Below are 23,069 nucleotides of genomic sequence, written 5' to 3' on the forward strand. Positions count from 1 at the left end.
TCCTTCAACATATAATCAACATTTTGAAAGTATTAATGATGTATTTTACATTCATTTTTCATACCAAGTATTTGAAACCTACCCCACATCTCAATTTGGACAAGCCACATTTCAAAGGCTCAACAGCCACATGGGACCAGTGGCACCATATGAGACAGCACAAATCTAGATGATCTTTGAATTCCTCTCAATACTGGAGGTAATTTTAACAAAGGGGAGAAGAGATGTATACATCAAAGTAGACTTAGAAAAACTCTAAGTTTTTAAATTCAGTGAAGTTGGATCTGTAAATAACTGAGTAGGTGCTGTGATCTACTACTTGCAGACTTAACCTGTTCACGTTACCATAGCCACCATCCTACAAACCTACAGAGAGATTAAGCACATTCAGGACAGCATACAACTGCTTAATGAATGAGACTTCTAGAAAATCCTAACTATGAAAAAACAACTGTTAAAATGAGACTTCAACAGAAACAACAAAAGAAAAATAATTGACAACCATGTTATCTTCCACATATTAAGATAATGCTATGAAACACAATTTGCACATGCTTTTGGAATTATTTCTCTAATTACTCAACATCCACTGTTCTAGAAAGAGTCATGCTGCTCCTCTCACACTGCCTTGCTTATTAGTCCCTTTGTGATCAATGATCTGCCTTCGCCAGATGGCCAGTCTGGGTTAAGACTACAATATGAGATCAGAGAACAAAGCAAAGCTAACTGGCCTTCCCAGGAACTGAACCTGTGACCCTGACCTCATTATCTCTAGAAAATAGTTAACCCCTCACAAACGTGCCTGGGCAGCTGCATCATAAATAGTGCCAACAAAGTCCACTGCTGTGTCTGTCACAATACTCTGGTAGAGAAAAAGTCACTCTAAATTTATGAAGAACTTTGCAAAATGAAGAAAATCCTGCATGCTTCCTTTAAAGTAGTCTGGAGTTCAGCAGCAGTGTCTTACTAGCTCTGCTGGATCAGTCACGAGCTTCCCTGAGAACATCAGCTGCGGCCCCCACCTAAGACCACACATGGCTTTATCAAGGGGGTTCAGTTGTACTGATGTTTCCTCTTCCAAAATCAGTGAGCATGTCCTTTCCTTTCTATGTCTCCTATGTGAGGAAACCATGGGTTAACAACTATATACAAGAATTTTCACAGATTATTTATTGAATCCAGCTTATCTCAGATTTAAATAATAACCAAATTTCTCTATTGCATCCCCTCCCTGCCTGCTCCCCTTTCCCTCTTAGTGCCAGCCAACCCCTCACCAGGTGAGTGGGGTGAGGCCAGTGGACTTCTGGGTGGATTGTTCTTACCTTCCCTGGTAAAAGCCCAACACCTTTTTAGTAAATTGTCCTTCCTTTCTTGTTATTGAGAATAATAACTCTTAGCAGCTGCTTCTTCCTCTTAAATTCTAACAACCTGTCTCTAACGAGCTCAGTACTTACTTCTGATTTAAATATTTCCCTGAAGTGTTTCAGGGATGCTGTTTCTGTATCTTTTCCTTAAACATTTAATATTTAACACAGTACCAGTTTCAGAAGCAAGTTTATCGAAATTTCCACTTCACCTTCATAGTAGGCTTTTGAAAAATTCTACAAACATCTGGAAGAGCCGGTGAAGATTTATAAATTGGCTGAAAATATTGTCACATTTCAAATGGAATCACCTTTCCACATGCAAACTTACTACAATATAAAAGCTATGACATATGGTTGGGCTATTTCGCTTCTTAAATGTTTCTGATAACATGTCTCTATAAGACATTCAACATCTCTTAAAGGATTTTTCTCCATTTGTTTTATTTCCACAGTTACTTCAGAATTTTTTTTAATTTATGGATTAAGAGTCTATAATCCTGCACTTCTCATACATCTGTGGAAATCACACATATATGTAAATCTAATATATGCATATGTATCTGCCTCAAAGCTACTAGTAAAAATAAACATCTAAGTTGATTTTGCTCTTCTTATCTCCAAGGATTTTCACATCAAGAATAATAGTACTATCAAAATGTTGTACACCTAAAACTAACAACATTGTATGTCAATTATACTTAAAAAAAAAAAAAAAAAAACATAGAACAGTGCAAAATATAATGGTAACAAAGTTTAGTATCGAATTACAACAACCATTCAATAGCTGGAATGTTTCTGGATGCTCACAGAAACTATACCAATTCACTGAAGGGTCAAGTGTTAGACAATAGGAATAACTTAATAAATTAAACATAAGACATAAGCTTACTAAATACGGACACATTTCATTAGGGGAAAAACCATTTCTTGAGGGCTAACCTAAGGATGAAATCTGATACTGAACAATAAATAAAATAATATATTCACTTTTATCTAATCTTAACAGAAAATGAAGACTGAGGAACAGAAATGTATGGATTTTCAAACCACATAAATAAACCATGAAACTGCTGTTCTTTGTCTAATATATCAACATGATCTACACAAACTCTGATTTTAAAATTATCAGATCTGAATAGACTAACATCAATTCAACAAATAAACTATTTAAACATACAGTTAAAAGTTTAAAGCTCCATGTACACAGACACTAAAATGCAAAAGGAACATAATTTTATATACCTTTAAGTACCTGGTAGTCATCTTATTTATAAAAGACATTCCTACATGTCAACAGCAGTAGGCAAACCAGACCCTACAAGAGTCTGAATCTGTAAGATGTAAATGTGAAAGAAATAGTGAAATCTGCTTTTCTATTGTCATTTAAAATCATCTATTCGTAAATTCTAAGTACTACTCATAAAACATATTCCCTTATGGCATTCTTTCTTTCTGACAATATTTTTAAAAGAGGAAATTTCCAGAAATAAAATAAAATACTGCTAAAAATTAAGAAGCACTTGCAAAGAACTAAAAAAAAAATTAATAGGGCATTTAGTTGTGCTTCCTTTCAAGTACTTTACAAAATAAATACTTTAACTGCCCAGTGATTTTGAGACAAATCAATATACTATAAAATACTCTTGCAGCTCTTAAGTCTTCATTCTGTGCCTTAACAAAAGCTGGCATTCATTCGTAATGAAGTCTTTTTATAGTTACACAGCTATTTCATGTCTCTTTTGAAGACATATTAAACCTTTGGGTGCTCAATAAAACTGACCAATTAATTGACTTTATCGTAAAAACCTGAGAAGCTATTCCCAAATATTTACATCAAAGAGCAGACAAAGTCAAAATGAATTACTAGTCTATCCAATGTTTTCTTACTTGACTAAGTTGAAAATTTTCTTCAAATGGGTCCTTTCAAAGGAAACCACAAAAGATGTACCACAAGGGGTAAATTCTCGATACTGACATTCAAATTTACATAAAAGGAATGATGTATCTACAGAAATCATTGTGACATATCAGAACAGAGTGTGAGGGGAAAGGCAGCAGAGAACTTTGGGGTCAAACAGAACTCAGTGTGAATTCTTGCTTCATCTCTACTAACCTTATGACCTTGAGCAAGTTAATAAAACCTCTCTGAGTCTTAATCTCAATTATCAAATGGAAACACAAGGCCAAATTACAGGCTGCTCTGAGCACTAAATTAGATAACATATATAAATAGACTGCTTACCACAGTACCTAAATCATAATAAATACTCAATAAATAAATGCAATTACTAAGAAATGTTTAAGAATCTATTTTCAGTGTAATTTAATATTCAAATTCCAACTGGTGTAAATTATTAAAAGGAAAAATACAAAGATTCATTAGCAGATTTTTCTTTCATTTAACCTGATCATCCATTATGTTAGTGCTTTTCAAACTGCAGGTCCTAGCCCATTAATGGAATCTGAAATCATTTAGTGGTTCTTAACTAGCATCTTTAAATAAGATAGAATAAAAATATAAGAATGCATTGCACATCAGAAGTCTAAGCATTGATTCATGAGGTCCTTTAAACATACTTGTAATGTGTCTGTATACTAGATGGCAATATAAAATTCACCTCTTACTGTACAAAAAACATTAAAATCCACTGCTTTATAATAATGAAAATAAAAATAATTAGTTGACACTGAATGCTTCGTGTGTTCTAGACCTTGTGCTAAACACATACATGATTTCATGCGATCCTTCCAAAAACCCAATAAGGTAGGTACTATTACTTCCACCATTCTACAGATGAGGAAACTGAGACTTAGAGATATTAAGTCACTTGCCAAAGATGCAGTGCTATTAACTGGTAAATCGAGGGTTCAAATTTAGTCACCTGACTCTAGAACCTTCAGTAAGTACTAGGTTGTAAAACAGGTTTTCCTAATATAAAAGTTATTCAAAAAGTAGATTTTTTCATGAAGCCTAATTTGATAGTGATTTTCTGGAGTACAGTATATCCTGAAAAAGGCAGTGTGACTCAGAGGTGAAAACACTAGGCATGAGATCCAGCTTCTGTCCCTGGCATTGCTGCTTCAGTGGCAAGGAGTTGGCAAGTCATTTAATCTCGCTGTGTCTGGATTTCCTCACCTACAAAACGGGAATGATAATATCTGGCCTGCCTCCCCATAGGCCACTGTGAGAAAGTATATGTACATACAACAAGTGAAATACTCTATTGTGCTACTCAGTTATCTGAGATGATCACTGATACCACCCAAGGGGCCTCATTCTTCATGGAAACATACATCAAATATGATCAAAAAAGGAAGGTCACCAGGCTTTTATAAACTGTATGTGGAAACATTCTGCACAGTTTTGACACATAGCAAGCCTTCAGTAACTGTTCATTAAACTAAAAGAACTAATTCAATCTGTATACATATTTTATCCATTTGTATTTTATTTTTCATTGATTCATTCTTTCCATAACTATTTAAGTTTATTTATTGAGAGACAGAGACAGCACGAGCAGGGAATGGGCACAGAGAGAGGGAGAGAGAGAATCCCAAGCAGGTCCCGCATCTTCAGCGTGGAGCCCAACCTGCGGCTCGAACCCACGAACTGTGAGATCATGACCTGAGCTGAAACCAAGAGCTGGCTGTTTAACCAACTGAGCCACACAGGCACCCCTCTTTCCATAACTATTTACTGAACACCTACTCTATGCCAAATTCGAAATGTGGACTACAAACAAAGACTATAAACCGTCCCTTGCACTGGAGAATTTCACATTAATTTCAATTAATTTTTGTAAAATATAATTTCTTCATCTAGCAATAATAATAGCTTATAGTTATTATAAGTGCTTGATAATTTAGAAAGAATTATGTGGTAGCTTTTGTTTCCTGCACCAACTGCCTAAGTATGTCAAGTCAGTATTACTATTTACTGACTCCAAATTCAGTGCTAAGTACGGTCTTTAGAGTGAAAGTTTCTCGATGTCAGAAGTGACCATAAAAATAAGCTTTTGAAGAAAATACATTTTAATACGGGAAAGGGGCAATCTAGTAGCATGATTTTTCTTTCCTTCACATTTCAGAGTTGAAGTAATCTATAGTGCAAACATATCACCTACAGAAGATGCATTTTTCAAAATGTTTCTTTAAAAACTGTGGCTTTGAAATTTCTTCTACAATTTTCTGTTGAATATATTGAACCAGGATTCAGTTTCCTCATAGAATAAAGGAAGCAATAGTGTAGGTGTGTTTCCTTTGTTGACATTTTAAAATTACTCAAAATTGTTGTATTCAGATTTCAAAGTCACATACAATACCAAATAATTGTTAGCCATTTTATACATAATTTAACAACTAGGATAGGTAATTTTTACAGGTGAACACCAATTTACTGACAACTTAATGAACTGAAATTTGCTACACGGTATTTACTAAGACCCATTTACTAAAATTGCCTTATTCTTTGTATTCTAACCACTCCCTCTTCATCACCACCACCCCCAACATACTCACACTCCCTCACCTACACCAGATCAGTTTCTGGGCCATTATTCGTAAAACCATATTAAAATTTCACAACACATGGTCCTAGTTACTAGGTTCCCCCCCCCCACCCCCTCCACCTGAGCCAATGTGTCTTTATATATACATTCTCTCTGAAAATCCAGAATTCAGACAATATTACGACGCCTCTTTTCTAAGAACAACAAACATAAAATGTAAACGTTTGCCTTTCTGTTTACTGATAACCATGAATAAAACCCATACCCCACCTACCGTATCCGTAGGGTTAGGAGGTCCAATCTCACCACTACAGAGCTCTGCAAGAAATGACGGTTACAGGACCAGGAAAACCATCTCAAGAACGCCTGGGAGAAGATAAGGAAAACACATTTTACACCACTGGCACTGTGCAGTCTCCCGGCTCCAGCCCTTGGTAAACAGGGAGAACCTTTGTCTTGCCTCAGCCATCAAACTGGTGGCTCATCAGAATTGGGGCAACAAGAGTTTGTGCGAAATGGCTTGGCAGAGGTTAAACAAAGCAATGCAGCTCCGGCGTGGGGAGAGGGCTGAGCACGGTCAGCGTCCGAGATCGCAGACGGCGAGGTCTCGCTGTGCCCCCTTCGCAGCTGGGACCCGACCCTGGGACCCCGGGACCCCAGGATAGGATGCCGCGGCGCGGGAAGGAGAGAGGGAATTAGAAGGTCCCACGCTCTCGGCAAGTTCCCGGGGCGCAGCCCGTCCGCAGGTTCCCTCGCGTGAGATCCAAAGCGGCGCACACCCTGCGCCGGTTCCTCGGGGAGGGTCCGCATCGTACACGCGGGGACACCGCCCCAAATTCCACCGGCCGGCCACGCCGAGCCCACGCCCCCAGGGCAAGGGCAAGGTCGGGAATCCCGGGGCGTCGCGGGGGTGCAGCCCGGGGGGTCGCGAGTGCAGGGGGAGAAGCCCGCCCGCTGCCCCCATTGTCTGGCTCTGGCCGCGGGCCGACAGGGCGCTCACCTGAGTCCCCGCCTGGCTCCGTGGCTGGCAGAGCGATTGGACGGCGACCGGCGGTCCCGCGCGGGCGGCGGACGCGACCCAGCCAGCGGCTGCCCCGCAGCACGGGCAGCCTCCGCAGCAGCACCAGCAGCGCACCCGCCCCTCAGGCGGCCGCGGCCTCCATTGCTCTCCCCGCCGCCGCCACCGCGCGGCACTGCGCGCCCGGCCCCGCGCGGCGTGGTCACGTGCTCCGCCGGCGCCTCGGGCGCTCGGACCCGCGCCGCCGCCCCGCCCGGTTTCGCCCTGGACCGCCGGCCGCCGCCGGGCACCCGGCACCCGAGTTCTCGCGCCCGCAGGGGAAGGCGCTCGCGGGACAGCTCCCGTCCCTGGAGGTGCCCAGACAGCGGGAGCCGGCCAAGGGAAGGGTTTGGGATTGGTGAACGCCTTCCCAGCACTGCAGGGGATGGCTCGAGGGACCGCTGAACGCGTGGGGGTCTGAGGTTGCTGTGGGGGGCTCACAGGGAGGCTCGCGTGGGGTGAGAGCCCGGGACCATCAGTCACCACCCCGCCGCGGGCAAAGCTGGCCCCTGGTTAACTGGGTGAGCTGGAGACTAATGCGAGCCACCTGGATTCCAGAGGGAGTTTACCACTACCCCCACCGCCGCCCCCGCCCCCGCCGCAGAGGCCCAACAGTGAGAGAGAGCACTGGGACTCCTGAAAGTCAGGCAAGTTGAAAGATGCCACACGAAATAGAAAGGTTCAAAATTGCTTTGCTGAGCCTCTGTACGTCAGAACAGAGTGACATTGATTTTAGTTATTGTCCCCAGCCATAATGAAATTAAATCTTGAATTTGGTATTTTAAGGAAACTATGTTAACTTTTCGTCTTGTGTCGTAACTGGGAACACAGACTTTTTCTCCATACTTTTTTTTTTTTTTTTTTAGTTTATTTATTTTGAAAGAGAGAGAGAGAGAGAACGAGCAGAAGAGGAGCAGAGAGAAGGGGGACAGAGGAGCCAAAGTGGAATCTGAAGCAGGCTCTGTGCTGACAGCGAGAGCCAGATGTGGGGCTCCAACTCATGAACAATGAGATCATGACCTGAGTCAAATTTTGATGCTTAACTAACTGAGCCACCCAGGCGTCCTTCTCCATACTTTTTGCTTTAACTTTAAGTGGAACCCGGAAAGCATTTTCTAGTGATCTTTTCCTTCACTATACATGCAAAGATGCTAAAAATAATTTAGTATCATTATAAATCAGGAAATTGGAAACAAAGCAAAAAAAAAAAAACCCTCTGTGACAAAAGATGACACGTAACCCTAATCAGGTACTTGATATTGAGATGTCCCAATGCCAAAAACAGGACTATTGATTGTAATGTATGTGCATAGCTTTGAAGAATAAATCTGCATGTTGCTTTATCGACTGGTTTTTTCTAAACTTTTTAATTACCAGCATGAAATATAGTTGTGTATTTTTGTGAATATAGGTTTCACTCAGTTGTTCAATGTTTGCATATTCCAAATGATGCCTGCTTAATTCCAAATAAACATAATGAAGAATTTTACAAAGGACTCAGCAAGTTTCTTCTGATTTGAGGATCACCATAATGTGCACCTGAAACTAACACTGTTAACTAAACTGGAATAAAAAAAAAAAAAATCCAATTTGATCCAAGAGCACTAGGAGTTCTCAGCCAAAAATTTGTGCTGGACATATAACTGAGGTCTTTTTCTAGACATATTTAGTCTCGCCAACTACCTGAAAACATAATCTATAAAAATTCATATTTACATAAGCCAAATGTAGGTCTACGGTCTTTTAATTTTACAGGGCAAGTTACCCAAATTATACAGCCTTCAAATATTGAAAGAGTTCTAGAGAATTTATGCTCATGATAGAACTTGCCAGTTGGACTTTGTGTCTCATGGCCTCAGAAATCAGAAGCTATCATGGCACCACTTTTGACAGATGCTGTTTTTTCCCTCAGTATTCTTTTGTTTCAAGTTTCTGTTTAAATTCTAGTTAGTTAACATATAGTTAATGTTGGTTTCCGGAGTAGAATTTAAGTGATTCATCACCTACCTATGACACCCAATGCTCATGACAAGTGCCCTCCTATCACCCATTTAGCCCATCCCCCATGCACCTCCCATTCAGCAATCTTCAGTTTGTTCTCCGTAGTTAATAGTCTTTTATACTTTGCCTCCCCCTTTTTTTCTTCCTCCCCCTATGTCCAACTGTTTTGTTTCTTAAAATCTACATATGAGTGAAATCATACGGTATTTGTCTTCCTCTGATTTATTTCACTTAGTATAATACACTCTAGCTCCATCTATGTCATTGCAAATGGCAAGATTTCACTCTTTTTGATAGCTGAGTAATATATGTATTTACCACATCTTCTTTATTCATCAGTTGATGGACATTTAGGCTCTTTCCATAATTTGGCAATTGTTGATGGCACTGCTATAAATATCGGGTGCATGTGCCCCTTAGAATCAGTTTTTTTTTTTTAATTTTCTAATGTTTATTTATTTTTGAGAGAGAGACAGTGTGGGAGCGGGCAAGGGGCAGAGAGAGAGGGAGGCACAGAATCTAAGCAGGCTCCAGACTCTGAGCTATTGGCACAGAGCCCGATGCGGGGCTCAAACTCACAGACAGTGAGATCATGACCTGAGCTCGAGTTGGATGTCCAACTGACTGAGCCACCCAGGTGCCCCAGAATCAATATTTTTGTATCCTTTGGGTAAATACCTAGTAGTGCAATAGCTGAGTCATAAGGTAGTTCTATATTTAACTTTTTGAGGAACCTCCATACTGTATTCCAGGGTGGTTCCCTCACTTTTCAAACACATTGTTTGAAAATCATAGTTCATACATATGGGGCTAATAATACTGTGACACATCAAACCAAGTATTAGCCCACTCTTCCACTTTTGAAATAGCTGCCTGTCAGTTAAGACATAGATTTTCAGAGACCCTAATACAATACAAAAGATGCAGAACATTTGGAAATTTTTAAACATTTAACCACTTAACTGCTATATTAGAGGTTATGGAAAGGATGTGCAAAAGAGATTATATGGTTAAATCAGTAATTCTTGGCTGTGAGTAATTTTGCCCTCTAGGAGACATTGGCAGTGTCTGGAGACATTTTTGGTTGCCAGAACCTAGTGGGGAGAGGCCAGGGATGCAGCTAAGCCTCCTACAATGCACAGGACAGCCCCCACAATCAAGATTTATCTAGTCCAAAATGTCAATAGCACCAAGGTTAAGAACCCCTAAGTTAAGACGATTGACTTCCAAAGCCTCTTGATTCTATACTCCATCATGTTTGCTTATCAACCCTTTCCATGTACATTAACATCAAATTTTCTTAGTGCTCAGTAAAGAAGTACCATAACAAAGTCTTTCACTGAGTGAAGAGACTAATGAGCTGAGTGGGACAAAAAGCAGTTATGCAAATAAAAGTCATTTGGATAATAAATAAAGAAAAAAGATAAGAAAAAACTAAAGTAGTAGAAATATTGTGGTGTGGGAGGATCTTAACTGTCCTTGTGACTTTTTGAGAGCCCTGTTGGATCTTCCCAATAGCCTTGACCTCCAAAATGAAAAAACTGAAGTATACTATCATTTTGAAAGTTTCCATTAAACAGGAATAAGGTTAGTAATTCCTTCCTGACCACTCCAGGGGATGAGCTGTTGTGAATATTTAGAATTCAATGTGAGTGAGATGGACTTATTTAAATGGCTCAGAGGGGTGCCTGGGTGGCTCAGTTGGTTGGGCAACCGACTCTGCTCAGGTCATGATCTCACAGTTGATGAATTCAAGCTCCTTGTCAAGCTCTGTGCTGACAGCTCAGAGCCTGGAGCCTACTTCAGATTCTGTGTCTCCCCTCTCTCTACCCCTCCCCTGCTCACGCTCTGTGTCTCTCTGTCTCTCAATAATAAATAAACATTTTAAAATTTTTTAAATGGTTCAGAAGTCAGAAAATAGCTTCCGGGTTGAGGTGAGAAATCAGAACACCTATCCTATCTATTGTGCCTATTTCCTGCCTCTATGCATGGGTCTGTCATTCAAACTTCAAACACTTCATCAAATCTGTGAAATGGGGATTACTGTTGAATCTCACATAGCAAACATCTAAATTACAAAGTTATGATGATATGTAAAAGTAAAGGAACAGGAAGGTATAGTAGGTAAATACTAAAAAAAAAAAAAAAAAAAAAGCATGTGGGACAACTGGATAACCAGATGCAAAAGGATGAAGCTGAACAACTATCTCACACCACTTACAAAAATTAATTCAAAATGGATCATATATCTAAAGGAAAGGGCTAAAACTATAAAACTCTTAGATGAAAACATAAGAGTAAATCTTTACATCCTTGAGTTAGACAATGGTTTCTTAGATGACACCCAAACGCACAAGCAACAATAACAAAAAATAAATAAAAGTAAACTACATCAAAATTAAAAACCTTTGAAATGATACCAGCGAGAGAGTGAAAATATGACCCACAGAATGAAAAAAATATATTTGAAAATCATTATGTCTGATAAAGGGACTTGTATACAGAACATATAAAGAACTTATACAACTCAATAATTAAAAAGGCAGACATCCCAGTTTTAAAATGAGCAAAGGATTGGGGTGCCTGGGTGGCTCAGTCGATTAAGCATCTGACCTCAGCTCATGTCGTGAACTCGTGGTTTGTGGGTTCAAGCCCCATGTCAGTCTCTGTGCTGACAGCTCAAAGCCTGAAGCCTGCTTCAGATGCTGTGTCTCCCTCTCTCTCTGCCCCTGCCCCGCTTGCACTTTGTCTCTCTGTCTCTCAAAAATGAATAAACATTAAAAAAAAATTTTAATGAGCAAAGGATCTAAATAGATACACAAATAGCCAGTAAGCAAAGGAGAAGATGAGTAACACCATTAACTATCAGGGATACACAAAATCAAAATCACAATGAAATACCTGCTAGATAAGAACATGTGTTGGTGAGAATGTAGAATAATTAGAACACTCATACGTTGCTAGTAATGTTGTGAAATGGTGCAGCTACTTTAGGAAACAATTGGCAGTTCCTTAAAATGTTGAATAGGAAGTTATCATGTGACCCAGAATTCTACTCCAAGGTATATACTCAAGAGAAATGAAAACATGTCAGTGCAAAGCATGTACATGAATGTTTACAGTAGCATTACTTATAATGGCCAAAAAGTGGAAACAATCCAAATATCCATCAACTGATGAATGAATTGAACAAAAATGTGTTATTATCCATACAGTGGAATACTATTTGGCAATAAAAAGAAATGAAATACAAGGTTCACACTGTATGGGTGAACCTTGGAAATCTTATGCTAAGAAAAAGAAGCCAGACATAAAGACCACATATTGTATGATTCTATTTATACCAAATGTCCAGACAGGCAAATGTATCTATAGAGACAGTAGTAGCTTCATGGTTGGAGGAAGAAAGTTGGGGGAAAATGGTGAGTAGCTCTTAGTCAGTGTGAGGTTTCTTTTGGGGATGATGAAAATGTTCTAAAATTTATTGTGGTAACGGTTGCAGAATTCTGTGAATATAATAAAAATCATTAAATCATACAATTTAAATGGATGAATTGTATGAATAAATATAAATTATATTTCAATAAAGCTGTAGCAATATTAATACCTGATAAAAGAGATGTCAAGATAAAAGTTATCAAATGCTAAAAGGTACAAGCCAAGAAAGTAAAAAATTACAAAAAGGTACAAGCCAACAAAAAAATATAACAGTCCTGAAACTTTACATATCAAACAATAGAGCTTTTGAATTATTTAACCCCAAAACTGAAAAAAAAGGAAAAGTTAAAAATTTGCTCTTATAGTGGGAGACTTTTAACTTTTCTTAGAAATTCACAAATCACACAACAATAACCATACAGAATTAACAAGCTTGATCCAAAAGATAACAGGTAACCATACAGAATTAACAAGCTTGATCCAAATGATAACAGGTATTGTGTCCTAGACAAACAGAAAATAATGTATTCTGGGGCACCTGGGTGGTTCAGTCGGTTAAGCATCCAACTTCAGCTCAGGTCATGGTATCATGGGTTCCTGAGTTTGAGCCCCAGGTCAGGCTCGGTGCTAACAGCTCAGAGCCTGGATCCTGCTTGGGATTCTGTGACTCCCTCTCTCTCTGACCTTCCCTGCTCATTCTCTCTCTCTCTCTCTCTCTCTCAAAAATAAAATAAGCATTAAATTAAAAAAAAAAAATACATTCTGTACAAAACTATTGGGAACAGTCACAAAAACTAACCAAGTTTTAGGCCAAAAAACCGAAACCTCAATAAATTTCAAAAAACAAAATCCATGCAGACAGGATTATTTGATCAAAATTCAATAAAATGGGGGCATCTGGGTGGCTCAGTCGGTTAAGCATCCAACTCTTGTTTTTGGCTCAGGTCATGATCTCACAGCTCATGAGATAGAGTCCTACATGGAGCTCTGCACTGATGGTGTGGAGCCTGCTTGGGGTTCTCTGTCTCCCTCTCTCTCTGCCCCTCCCTCACTCTCTCTCTCTCTCAAAAATAAATAACCATTTTTTTAAAAAACTCAATATAATGGAAATTTGTAATACCTATGTGAAAAAGTTAATATTTCCTTTTAAATAAGACCTGTGTTGGGGCGCCTGAGTGGCTCAGTCTGTTGAGCTTCTGACTTCGGTTCTGGCCATGAATGATCTCATGGTTCATGGTTCAAACCCTGCCCAGGCTCTGTGCTGACAGCTCAGAGCCTGAAGCCTGCTTCAGATTCTGTGCCTCCCTCTCTCTCTGCTCCTCCCCCCGTCACACTCTGTCTCTCTCTCCCCCTCTCAAAAATAAATAAACATTTAAAAAAATTTTTTTAAATAAACAAGTCCTATGTTAAAAATAGGGTGACCATATTTTCCAGTTCACCCAGAACAGTCCTGACTTACACTTATTGTTCTGATATAATCTTTATATTTCATTGTCAAAAGTGTCCCAATTTGGATGATAAGTTATATAATGACCTCAGTTAAGAAATAATCCAGAACTGAAATTGGAATTTATTTAGAAAGCAATGACAAATAATGACAAAACACCTGTTGGGATACAGCCAGAGGTTCTCAGAGGAAATTTTGTAGCTTTTAATTAATATGTTAGAAAATAAGAAAGATTAAAAATAAACTAAGCATATAACTCAGAAATGAAAACAAATAAAAATTAAAAAGCAGAAAGAAGGAAGGAATGAAAAGAGAAGTCAATGAAATAGAAAACAAATCAAATAGTAGATTTGATCAATAAAATAGAAAGTTGATTCTTAGGGAAAAATTGGCCAATGTCTGGTCAATCAGTGAAGAGATACACAAAAAAAGAAACACTGTACAAGAAAAGAGACATTACTAAGGTACAGATTTTTGAAATCTCTATATAAAATAGATGTTTCTGAAAAACTGAATTATCAAAACTGACTTGAGAAAGGGGAGAATATCTGAAGAGATCAATATTTGTTGAAGAAATTGAAAAGGTGGTCAAATGTTTTCCTCAAAAATAGATGTCTACCCAGGTGATTTCATGAGTCAGCTCTAACAAACTTTTAAGGAGCCATCAATTCCCATGTAATGCACAGGATTCCAGAGCATGGGAAAAGAGACATTTCATAACTTATTCTAGGAGGCCGACATAACTATGACATCAAACTAGACAGTGCTGCTTTCACACAAAAGATGACTATGGGTCAGTCCCACTGACAGGCACAGATAAAAGATCTGAATAAAATACTAGAAAATCAAAACCAGCAGTGCATTAAAAATAATAACACAGTTCGAATTATACACTTAAAAATTGTTAATATGGTAGGGGGCACCTAGGTGGCTCAGTCAGTTAACCGTCCAACTCTTGATTTCGGCCCAGGTCACGATCTTGCAGTTCATGAGATTGAACCCTGCATCTGGCTCTGTGCTTACAGCGTGGAACCTGCTTGAGACTCTCTCTCTCTCCCTCTCTCTCTGCCCCTCCCTCACTCACATTCTCTCTCTCAAAATCAATAAATAAACTTAAAAAAATTGTTACTGTGGTAAATTGTATATATATTTTACCACAATAAAAGAAATTAACATTACAAGTATTGGGAGTTATTTTCCACTCCCAACTGAGCTCTTATTCTGCCATTTTAGAACAGAGGCCCTGACAGTTTTTGTTCTGGACTATCTTTCAAGAATGTTTGTCTAGCTTTGGAGGACATAGATAGTGTCACTCTAGCCCAGGGGTACAGATTTGTTTGCTGTCCAATATAAAAAGATAATGTCTCCCCTCCTCCCTTTCCCCGGGGAAAGGTTGGGCAGGTTTGCTTGAAGCTGCTTATAAAAGATGGAAATTTCTTAATTTCTAGTTTCTCAGCTGTGATATAAACCCACTCTATGTGCAGCATCCATCTACGACTACTTGTGTGATCCCCGTGGGATTTGGGGACATGAGGAATTGGTGTAAAACACATGTTGCCCACTGTGTGTGCAGTAATAAAGAGCTTTGTCTCTGATCCAGAAGTCTCGTATCTTCTGCTGGCACTTAAGAACCTGTGACAGGCTAACCTGCCAGGTTGGAATAGGTGAAAAATCTCAGACCACTCACAGTTCTTCACAGTTTGGGCAACAAGGATAGGCTGCTGACAGATGTGGCTATCTGAAAGAGAAAGGATGAGGTTAGGGGATATGGGAAGATTACACAGAAACTGGTGGTGAATGTTCTCACCCAATTGTCCGCAACACTCCCACAGTATTTTATTCAGTCCTGTTCATGAATATTTAGAATCTGAGCAATGAGAGGTGGGTTTGAGACAAATTGTCTGAATGGTGTTCTCTTCAGGTAGGATAGGAGATGCAAGCCTGTGGGGGCCCCAGATAAAAGGCAGTATGACTATGGCTGCTATATCAAGAGATCTCTAAAGCTGAAATAAACGATGTCAGCAGGAAGGGTACAGAATTTTGGTTTTGTTGAGCCTGGGCCACCATCAGCCACTTGAAAGTAAAAATCAGCACAAAGCTTTGCTTTCTGAGGAGAGCTATTCTCTCCCTCTGTGCCCTCTGATCTCTCCTTCCTTCTCTTTCCTGACCTCAGGAATGTCCTGCTACTTTAAGGGAGCAAATGATTGGGTCAAGATCTCCCTGTTCCCATGGAAGACTGAAGGCCATACACACTCTGTACAAATATACTGAGGAACTTCAGGGAAGGAAGGGACTCAAATTCCTACAGCTCCTTTGGGTATAGACATCCAAGTCACCATCCTACCTGGTCCAAGGATGCTCAGATTTAACTGATGGTATTTGGACAGGGTTCTGAATGGGGACCAGAAGCTAATATGACTTTACTAGTAGGACTTTTTGGACTAATTCAATGCACTGTTGTCACTTGCATGAATAGTAGGAATTGAAGTGTTATATGTTTATATTCCCATCTTGTGTCAGAGGGGATTAGCTCCATCCAGGAAGAGCAGAAAGTAGACATGCTTGTGGGACAAACTCACTGCCATTTGTCACTAGAGGGTGAGCCAGGAGTTAGCATGCGTGCTTCTACTTCTGATTTCAAAGTTTTTACCCTGAAGATGATATCCTGTTGGTTGGCAAGTCAGAAGTTTCCATTTCAAGGCCCCAGACACTCACACTTAGCACTGGCAGGGCTGGCTGATAACTCTCAACAAAATTCAGAGGCCTGCTTGCCAACTAAAGTTTCTTGGGACTGTATGGGCAGATTCACAATGTTCAGTTCTTCTGGCTGTATCTCCAGCCACGCCCCAACAAAAAGGAGGTTGAGCATCTTGTGGGACTTTGGGGGAACAGGAGATAGTGTGTGCCTCTACTGGGCGTTCTATTTGGTCCTTTACATCAGCTAATTCACAAATCAGCATTCTTTGAGCGGGGCCCAAACCAATAGCAATGAATGCTTTCTTTGTCCCCTACAAAGAACCTACATTGCAGCCTGGCAAAAAAATCATATGGTCTGCCTGAATCAAGAAACTGCAGTGGCTGGCAATCTAACCTGCTTCTATATCTGTCATCCCTGTCCATGTGCTATGAGAACATAAACATTCATGTGGGCATGGCTGCTCTTGAGCCATTTTGTCATGCCTAATTGCCATCAGTGGCCACTCCCAAACATGGACTCTGCCTTGTATATGTACAAACACACGGATAGGCACAATCTTTTTTTTAGTACAATCTTTTAAAAATCTGATTGCTACAAATTCATAGGCTTCTCCTGACTGCTGAGCCGCTTATGTATGCCTATCAAGGCTGCAACTACTCAGTGACATGGCTCATGTTTCTTAAACAAACCAGTGTAATGATGATCTAAATCAAGTTTCAAAAGAACCCCTAAACTAGAGTGACTAAGTGACTCTTTGGGCTGTCTGTAGTGGGGAGAGATGGCCACAGCCTATCTCTCTATTGTGGATGAGGGTTGCTTTTTGGCTCATCTATTGCCCCATTAACAATATTACCAGAGATTAGCAGATCAGTCTACATTGCAGGACTCATAATGAATAACAGATTGACTTTAGACTACATCCTGGATGTCTAAAATAACACCCACTGATGCCCATATTTACTCAGAATCAGCTGTGTGTATAATCCTGGGATTATACACCAATCTCTTGAATTAAATCCTTGTTCATTTGTTAACAGTTTTTATTTCTTGATTAACATATTTAAAGTTATAGTTTCCCTCTACTCCTACTTCAGCTGTGTCCCACAATTTTGATTCTAGTGGTTTATTTATCAGTCTAAATTATTTCATCTTACGATTTTCATCTTTATTAAAGGATAATTTAGAAGGATAATTTTTAGTTTCCAAATACAATGAAGTTATTCCTATCCTTTTATTATTTTCTGTTATTTCTTTTTTAATTTAATTTTTAAAAACTTAAATCCAAATTAGTTAACATATAGTGTAATAATGATTCCAGGAATAAAATTTAGTGACTTATACACCCAGTGCTCATCCCAACAAGTGCCCATTGCTCAACCAGCTTATCCCCATACCCAACACCCCAGCAGCAACCCCCAGGTTGTTCTCTGTATTTAAGAGTTTCTTATGGTTTGTCACCCTCTCTGTTTTTATCTTATTTTTTCTTCCCTTCCCCTATGTTCATCTATTTTGTTTCTTAAATTCCACATATGAGTAAAATCATATACTTGTTTTTCTCAGACTGACTTATTTCACTTAGCGTAATACCCTCAAGTTCCATCCATGTTGTTGCAAATGGCAAGATTTCATTCTTTTTGATCACCAAATAATATTTCACTGATATATACACCACCTCTTCTTTATCCATTCATCAGTTAATGGACATTTGGGCTCTTTCCACACTTTGGCTATTGTTGATAGTGCTGCTATAATCATTGGAGTGCACGTGCCCCTTCAAAACAGCACTCCTGTATCCTTTGAATACCTAGTAGTGCAATTTCTGGGTCATAGGGTAGTTCTATTTTTAATTTTTTTGAGGAAACTCCATACTGTTTTCCAGAGTGGCTGCACCAGTTTGCATTCCCACCAGCAGTGCAAAAAAGTTCTTCTTACTTTGCATCCTTGCCAACATCTGTCGTTGCCTGAGTTGTTAATGTTAGCCATTCTGACAGGTGTGAGGTGGTATCTCATTGTGGTTTTAATTTGTATTTCCCTGATGATGAGTGACGTTGAGCATCTTTTCATGTGCCTGTTACCCATCTGGATGTCTTCTTTGGAAAAAAGTGTCTATTCATGTCTTTTGCCCATTTCTTCACTGGATTATTTGTTTTTTGGGTGTTGAGTTTGATAAGTTCTTTATAGATTTTGGATTGGTCTATAGTTCTCCTTTTTAGTGGGGTCTTTGTCGTGTTTTGGAATTAAGGTAATGTTGGCCTCATAGAATGAGTTTGGAAGTTTTCCTTCCATTCCTATTTTTTTGGGAACAGCTTCAAAAGAATAGGTGTTAGCTCTTCTTTAAATGTTTTGTAGAATTCCCCTGGAAAGCCATCCACCCTAGACTCTTGTTTGTCGGGAGATTCTTGATCACTGATTCAATTTCTTTGCTGGTTACGGGTCTATTCAATTGTCTATTTCTTCCCATTTCAGTTCTGGTAGTTTATATGTTTCTAGGAATTTGCCCATTTCTTCCAGATTGCCCAATTTGTTGGCATATAATTGCTCATAATATTCTCTTATTTGTTTGTATTTCTGTGGTGGTGATTGTGATCTCTCCTCTTTCATTTGTGGTTTTATTTATTGGGTCCTTTCCTTTTTCTTTTTGATCAAACTGGCTAGGGGTTTATCAATTTTGTTAATTATTTCAAAGCTCCTGGCTTCATTGGTCTGTTCTACTGTTGTTGTTGTTGTTTTCAATATCATTGATTTGTTTTAATCTTTATAATTTCCCTTCTTCTGCTGGTTTTGGGCTTTATTTTCTATGCTTTTTCCAGCTCTTTTAGGTGTAACGTTAGTTTGTGTATTTGAGACCTTTCTTCCTTCTTTAGGAAGGCCAGGAAGGCTGTATACTTCCCTTTTATGACCGCCTTTGCTGCATCCCAGAGATTTTGGATTGCCGTGTTTTCATTTTCTTTGGCTTCCATGTACTATTTACTGTTCTCTTTAACTTCTTGGTTAGCCCATTCGTTTTTTAGTAGGGTGTTCTTTAATCTCCAAGTACTCATGGTCTTTCCAAATTTTTTCTTGTGGTTGATTTTGAGTTTCATAGCACTGTGTATGAAAATATACAGGGTATGATCTTGATCTTTTTGTACTTGTGGAGGTATGATTTGTGACCCAGTATGTGATCTATTCTGGAGAATATTTCATGTGGACTCAAGAAGAATGTGTATTCTTCTCTTTAGGATGAAATATTCTGAATATATCTGTTAAGTCCATCCAGTTCAGTGTATCATTCAAAGCCATTGTTTCCTTCTTGATTTTCTTTTTGCATGATCTGTCCATTGTTGTAAGTGGGATATTGAAATCCCCTACTATTATGATATTATTATCAATGAGTTTCTCTATGTTTGTGATTAACTGGCTTATATATTTGGGTGCTTTCACGTTGGAGGCATAAATATTTACAATTGTTAGATCTTCTTGGTGGATACACCCCTTAATTATGATATAACGCCCTTCTTCGTCTGTTATAGTATCTTAAAATCTAGTTTGTCTGATATAAGTATGTCTACTGCAGCTTTCTTTTGACGACTATTAGCATGATATATGGTTCTCCATCCCCTTACTTTCAATCTGCAGGTGTCTTTAGGTCTAATATTAGTCTTTTGTAAGTAGCATATAGATGGGTCTTGTTTTCTTATCCATTCTGGTACCCTATGTCTTTTGATTGGAGCATTTAGTCCATTTACATTTAGAGTGAGTACTGAAAGGTACAAATTTAGTGCCATTGTGTTGCTTGTAGAGTTGGTGTTTCTGGTGATTTTCTCTGGTCCTTTCTAGTCTTTGTTGCATTTGGTCTTTTTGTTTTATCTTTTCACCACGCAAAAAGTCCCCCTTAAAATTTCTTGCAGGGTTTAGTGGTCATGACTTCCTTTAGATTGTGTTTGTCTGAGAAACTCTTGATCTCTCCTTCTATTTTGAATGACAGCCTTGCTGGATAAAGAATTCATGGCCACATATTTTTCTGATTCAGCACGTTGAATATATCCTTTCACTCCTTTCTCTTTGCCATGTTTCTGTGGATAGGTCTGCTGGGAACCTGATCTGTCTTCCCTTATAGGCCAAGGACTTTTATTCCCTTGCTGCTTTCATAATTCTTTTCTTTCTGTGTATTTTGAGAATTTGACTATGATATGCATTGGTGATGGTCGACTTTGTTAAATCTACTGGGAGTTCTGTGTGCTTCTTGGATTTTGATGTCTCTATCCTTGACCAGATTAGAAAAGTTTTCTGCTGTAATTTGCTCACATAAACCTCCTGCCCCTTTCTCTCTTTATCTTCTGGGACTGCTATGATTCGAATGTTACTCCTTTTTAATAAATCATTGAGTTCTTTAAGTCTTGTACTGTGATCTTTTGCCTTTGTTTCCCTCTTTTTTCTGCTTCATTATTTTCCATAATTTTATCTTCTATATTGCTGATTTGCTTCTCTGCTTCATCCATCCTTGCCATCATGGCATCCATTCGAGATTGCATCTCAGTTATAGCATTTTTTAATTTCAGCCTGACTAGATTTTATTTATCTCTGCAGAAAGAGATTCTCTGGTGTCTTCTATGCTTTTTTCAACCCCAGCTGGCATTCTTATTATCATGATTCTAAATTCTAGTTCAGACATCTTACTTATGTCTGTGTTGATTAAGTCCCTGGCTGACATTTCTTCCTGTTCTTTCTTTTGGGGTGAATTCCTTCATTTTGTCACTCTGGAGGAAGAAAAAAGTTAATAAAATTAAAAATTAAAATCAAAAAATTAAAAACAGGGGAGCCTGTGTGGCTCAGTCGGTTAAGCAGCTGACTTCGGCTTGGGTCATGATTTCATGGTCCGTGGGTTCGAGCCCCGCGTCGGGCTCTGTGCTGACAGCTCAGAGCCTGGAGCCTGTTTCAGATTCTGTGTCTCCCTCTCGCTGACCCTCCCCAGTTCATGCTCTGTCTCTCTCTGTCTCAAAAATAAATAAACGTTAAAAAATTAAAAAAAAAATTAAAAACAAAATATCAAATAAAGGAAGCTAGGACCTAGGTGTGCTTCATTCTGCTTGTTGAAAGAAGCTTGATAGAACAGAGAAAAAAGGGAAAGGAAAGGGAAAAAAAGTTAAAAAATTTAAAAATCAAAAAAATTATATAATAAAATAGAATAAAATAAAGAAATTGAAATAAAATAAAAAATTTTTAAAAATAAAAAATAAAGTCAAAACAATTTCTCTTTCTGTATCCAAGAAAGAGAAAGAAAGAAAGAAAAAGAAAACCATTTAAGCAAAAACATAAGCAAAGAAAACCAACAAATAAGTGAACCAACAAATGGAATGTAACCTGAATGAAGTTATATCCGGTTTCCCCTGAAACTATGAAACACTCTATAGTCCATAAACTAAACAGGTGGAGTGACTTGTTCTGGTCTTCTTTGGAATGTGCTTGTAGGGAGCAGTTGGGAAGGACTTGGTGTAAGGCTCCCTTCTCCACTAGGTGGAACTGCTTAACTTACTGGGGTGGATCAGTGTGCATGTGTGCATGTACAGGAAAGGTGGAAATGGCTTCATCCAGTTCCCTAGTCTCTAGCACAGGAACTTTGTCTCTCCCTGACCATTGATCAAGCACCCCTCCTTTGTCTCAGGCCTCCATCCACTCCCTGCCTCTACCCTGTCTGTGTCCAAGCCATCAGCCTGCCAGACGGTACCTCCCTCCAGAGTTTTATCTCAGATGACGTTTTGTTTCAAAACCCTACACTTCAGAAACCCCTGTGGCCTGGACCCACACCGACTTTCTGGGGGAGGGTCTCGCTGAGCAATCGCTGGGTGCCAGCTTGCCCCAGAAAATGTTTGTGGAATCATGCAGTAGTAGAGGTTCAGAGATTATGGCAAATCACAACACACAGCCGTTGCTAGGTTTCACCACATTCTGACATCTTTGTCCCAATACCAGCAAACATGGCTGCTCTCCTGGGTCTGCTGGGACCTTTGCCTGTGGGGAGGCTGTATGGCCTCTACCAGATGCACTCCAAGTAGGGAAACTGCTTCTCTCCATGTGGCACAGAAATCCCTCAGACCCTGCTGCTTGTTCCTGAGGATTTGCCCTACTCCCCACCAGAGCACTGCCAGGCACTAAACTCTGAAACTTCAGACTCTGCACTCCACTGTTTATAGAATCCTGGTGGTATTGAAACCCTTTCCTTGTTTTGGGAAACAGAGTTCTTGTTCAGTCCCCTGCGAGTGTTTTCACTCTTTCTCTTTCTCTCCAGCTACTTTCCAGAGGAAGGCTTTTCTTGCATGATCCTGATGCACCTCTTTGTCCTCTCTCTGTAAAAACGGCTGTCTACCCTCCATGGCTTTTCTCTCTCCCCTAGTTCACCTCTCTCACTGAGTACCTGCTAAGATCTGTGGCTCAAATTATTCAGATCATCGAGTTAATCCCCAGATCAATTTCCTAAGTGTTCAAAATGGTTTGGTACTGATCTAGATGCATTTCAGGGACAAGACAAGCTCAGGGTCTCCATGCTGCTCTGCCATCTTAACTCCTCCCTATT

The 23,069-nt window shown here is 39.3% G+C and overlaps 1 protein-coding gene across 4 annotated transcripts in view; it reads right to left on the reverse strand.

Moving 5' to 3' along the window:
- The window catches only part of CEP135 (centrosomal protein 135), a 237,798-nt gene that overhangs the window by 140,220 nt on the left and 74,509 nt on the right, over nt 1-23,069 (reverse strand). For 2 of the 4 annotated variants that reach the window (XR_006217005.1, XR_006217004.1), the window contains 2 exons: nt 15,506-15,556; nt 6,150-6,241 (listed from right to left, as the gene is read on the reverse strand). The gene's annotated coding sequence lies outside the window, so the exon portion shown is untranslated. Of the gene's footprint in view, nt 1-6,149; nt 6,242-12,248; nt 12,440-15,465; nt 15,557-23,069 lie in introns of those variants that run through there. The other 2 variants (XR_006217006.1, XR_006217007.1) reach the window with 2 other exon arrangements.

This window comes from Panthera tigris, chromosome B1 (assembly GCF_018350195.1).
Source record: "Panthera tigris isolate Pti1 chromosome B1, P.tigris_Pti1_mat1.1, whole genome shotgun sequence".
NCBI lineage: Eukaryota > Metazoa > Chordata > Mammalia > Carnivora > Felidae > Panthera > Panthera tigris.